The 4,531-nt window shown below is 41.3% G+C and overlaps 1 pseudogene; it reads right to left on the bottom strand.

The window, feature by feature from the left end:
* Positions 1 to 2,423: 2,423 nt before the first annotated feature.
* LOC100610434 (heterogeneous nuclear ribonucleoproteins C1/C2-like) lies at positions 2,424 to 3,447 on the bottom strand (annotated as a pseudogene).
* Positions 3,448 to 4,531: the final 1,084 nt, after the last annotated feature.

Here is a 4,531-nt window from a genome sequence, read left to right as displayed (position 1 = left end):
TGCATGAAGGCCAAAGGGGAAAGCACTTGGGAGGGGCTGATGGGTCCAACTTCAGGCTCTTTTTTCAATCTCGTCAATTTTATCAGACCCTCCCTTCCCCCAGGGAGGAAGAGAAAGGAGTGAGCCAGGTAAGTGTGGCAGCCTTTAGGGAAGAAGAAGACCATAACCCCCGGCCCCAGAGGCAGCAGGTGCTGAGTCTTATGCAGAGTCCCCAGGTGATCTTTACAGCTACTGGTGCTCCAGACTCCAGCCTGGTTCCCCCTGTCAGGCCTCTCCTCCTGCACATGCACAGGGTCAGGGAGGAAGGCCCTGTTCCATCAGCACAGACACTCTGTGGGAATCCAATAGTTGAGTATAATTCAATTACTGGATCCAAACAGAGCATTGTGCTTAATTCCTACCTTCCCAGTAGCAGTAGTGATCAAAGTCTGTGACTGAGCTCTCCCCAGGAAGAGGACACTAGAGTTAGCCTTGTTACAGGAGCCCCTTAGTCCCCTTGATGAGAAAAGTATGGGATCATAGTACACAGACCTGGATTTGAACGGTTGGACCACTGCCAGCTTTGAGATGCTGTGTAAGATGTCACTCTCCAATCTTCTGTTCCATCATCAATACAAAGGGAATAATAGTAATAGTATCGCAAGATGCCATGGGGATTATGGATAATGCAGGGGCAGCACATAGGAGGCACTGAATAAATAGTAGGGTTTTTTTGTTTGTTTGTTTTTTGTTTTTCCTAAGTATCCAGTTTATTTTCTAGTCACGGGTTACTTACTAAAAGTTTGTGTAACATGAGATCACATCAGATCAGAAAACATCAAGTGGGTAGTATTATTAACCAATTAACATACAAAAGAAAGTGCCTTGATATCATGTATCTGGGCTCCAAGGGTAGTCCATAGTTCAGCCTCTTCTTTCTATTCTGCTTTTGTCACCTGTTATATAAAATGATCTATAAAATCCTTATAAATAAGACATGAGTTTTGCCTGTAACGCGGTAGGATGAAAAAATACCAGTGCTGCATGCTATGAAACAATAGAAACTTTATAGGGGAATCCAAGGTTTGTGTGCACAACAATTATAAATGCCATTTTCTGCTGTGCTGGAAAAACTGAAGTATAAAACACAAATGAACTAGGCCTTTCAAGGATGAGGTATCACAACACTGGTAGCTATTTAATGTATTCATCTTAAGAAGACTGGATGCTAAAAATGCAATCACTGCAATTAATAAAGTTGAGAGAAAACACAAAGATTAGCTAATATGAGTAAAAGATTATTTAGGGTAAAATAAATGTGTAACATTCTCTATGTTCTCAATCACCTGGGAAGGCAGACTATGGAATATCAGGAAATAAGAATTTTCTTGTTTTCAGTAACATTGAGGTAACACTTCAGAATTCAGAAGGTAACTGGGGCTATAAATAGTAATTAAAAGGACAAAATAGAAGAAAGAAGGGGTTCCATTTTCCAGCTGTTGCAATTTTCCTGAAATCTTAATGTTTTTGAGCCTCTCCTATTTAAGGACAAAACAATTTAGCACACAACAAAAACTTCAAAAAGGGTGCCAGCTGGACCACAAAGCGCTGATGAAAAGGCAGAGAGGATATACTTCCCAAACTTTCATTAGGATGTAAAAGCCATTTTGAAAAACAATCTCCACTCTCTGTCAAGTTATTTGACTCCTCAATGCAACATGCATCTCAATGAAATAGAATTTGAGTAGTGTTATGTTGGCATGCATAATGATTATGACTTCAAGAAAAATATATCTAGTACATTCTGGGGTTTTTGTGGAGGACTCTGTAAAACAAAGAGTTTGAAGTAAACAATAATAAAATACAAAAATTTAAAAAACAGGGGTTTTTTTTTTCCTCCAAATTCCTGGTTTAATAAGGACCTGTTTATTTTGAGGAAAAAAAGTTCCCAAACATCAAGCTGTTCACAAAAATAACACACAGTATCAACTTTAGAAAACAAATCTTAAGAGTATAACACTCATTATTTTTCTAGAGGATGCATTTGACATGCCAACTCTCATTCACAAAAATACATTGTTACATTTGTGTTGAACTGCCCCACACAGCACACTAATGTAGGGGTGTAACACACATACTTCTAATCAAAGCTGCTCTCAGGAGCTACTCAACTAAATAAGATTGTCTTTGCAGTCAGGGAAGCAACTACTGAACTTATGTATGAATGAAAAAAACTGTCCTCCCTGCATAACAAGAGATTATTTTGGAGACAGATGATAAAAACCATATATCCTTTTTATTAAGTCATAAAGAGGTATCAAAATTAAAAGCAAAAATTACAAGATAAGACTTAACAAAACTACTAAGAGTGCCAAAGGAAGTGAAAATGGGACTAGACACAGGGCAATATGAATTAATAAACATGGGAAGGACAAGGATGGGAAGGACAGTGAGCATGTGCCAAAGATACTAGGTGAGAGGCTCTGGTGAAAAATTTGATCTTAGACAAGTGCCTAGGTAAAGAAATAATGGAATAAGATTTCTAAACCCCACTATGTGCTTAAGAGTCATCCATGCCATTGGTGCTGTCTCTGTCATCCTCTCCTTCCTCAGCCTCTTTTTCATCATCCTTGATCAACTCCAGCTGGTCATCCCCCATCCTCATTATCATCATCAGCCAGTAGGTCCCCCTTCTCAGCACAGTCATCTGCACCCCCCTCAGACTCCATCTTCACATTAGTCTCATCTTTTTCACGGAGCTGCTGCTCTGCTACTCTTCTGACTTATCATTCCTCATCTCTACTGCGTGTTTGCTCTGTTCCTTTTCAATTTTTTCCAGGTTTCCCAGGAGAGAATCCACTTTTTGTTTTATCTGGGTCAACTCCTTCATAATGGCCTGAAGGTCATCTCCTTTCAACTTTCCAGACTTGGAAGATCCCTGCTGTCCACTCTTAGAATTGAGGCCACTTTTGCCCCTTCGTGAGTTGTTTCCTGATACACGCTGACGTTTTGAGAGCACTACAGCCCAAGCAATAGGAGGAGGAGGAGGCACACGTGCTGAGTAACTGTACATCATGTCATCATAATCACCTTGATAGTCATAGCCCAAGTGAAAAGAGGAGCTATACATCTCCACTGCAGATCGTTTCACGCCTGCTTTTCCACGGTTCACTTTTGGCTCTGAGGCCAGGTTAATATCTAAAACCTGGCCAGCAATCATTCTACCATCCTCTCCTGCTCCAGCAGCCCGGGCATTTCTCTCTTTAAAATATTGAACAAAGGCAAAGCCCTTATGAACAGCACAGCCCACAATTTTGCCATACTTCGAAAAGATTGCCTCCACATCAGATTTCTTGACCACAAGAGTGTTGAGATTCCCAGTGAACACACGGGAGTTCATGGAGCAAGGATTTGTCTTGTTGGTAACGTTGCTGGCCATTGTGTTTGTTGATAAGGTTTCTCACAAAGCTGAAAACAGGAGCGGAGAGGGAGAAGAGATTCGACTCTGAGTCTCCTACCCCTGGGTTCTACATGGAGAAGCCAACTGCTGCTCAAGGTCACCAACACGGCCATAACCACTCAGTCTTTGTCTCTTCACAAAAAAAATCAATAGTAGGTTTTTTTCCTCACCTGTGTAACATCTTGTCACTCCAGATAAACACCACCATCCCTGAGCTGGACTTGACCCAAGTTCCCTGGCCACATCTCCATGGCTTCCAAGTAGATGACAGCATCCTGGCTGGGCTATCAGGTCCCAGGATGCAATGATATTACGGAAATAGTTCCTGTGGCCCCATAAGTCTATAGGATTGAGGCTGCTTCTGTCCTCTGTCTCCTTCCAAATTGGCTCTGGAACAGGGATAGGCTGTAATATATAGATGGGACCCTCAGAACCTCTACCTGAGGGGTTCAGGGGAGCCAGAGGCAGGTAACACCAGGCAGGATCCTCCTTGAATTCATCCTTTATGCCTTTAACAAAGTAACCAAGCACATGCTGTAGCGATAATCAATTTAGGCACATCCCACAGATTCCAGCTTCTCTGCCACCAACCACCAGGCATGATCTAAGCAAGTTCTTTCACCTCTTGGAGCCTTAATTTTCTCATCTACAAAATGGAATAATGCGATCATCCTTGAAGGTGAGTTACATGTGATCATGGGTGTGAGCAGCTCTTTGTAAGCAATGAAGGCCCAAGCAATTGGAAGGGGTAGTGATCATGGAACTGTCAAAGGTGGGTTTGTTGCTGTGAAAAACTGAAGGTACTGGACCATTTTCTCATCTTTCTACAGGTTGCTGGAATCACAACTTATAATTAATGCACAGTGATATGGCTTGACCCAGTTTCCTAAATTGGAATGTTTCAGCTAAAACTGATGAAAAATTCTTGTCTTCCAAGCAGAACTAGCTAGATGAACCCCCTCCAGAGCTAGTGAGTAAATATATACAGTGAAATATATATATATAAATGCATTCACTTATTCAACAAATATTGATTGAATGTCTACTCTGCACCATTTATTAAGCTTGGTGTTCTTCCTGACTTGTCTCATG

Source organism: Pan troglodytes, chromosome 16 (genome assembly GCF_028858775.2).
Source record: "Pan troglodytes isolate AG18354 chromosome 16, NHGRI_mPanTro3-v2.0_pri, whole genome shotgun sequence".
NCBI classification, from domain to species: Eukaryota; Metazoa; Chordata; class Mammalia; order Primates; family Hominidae; genus Pan; species Pan troglodytes.
Note: the sequence above shows the minus strand (reverse complement) of the source record. Positions and strands in the feature narration are given on the sequence as shown.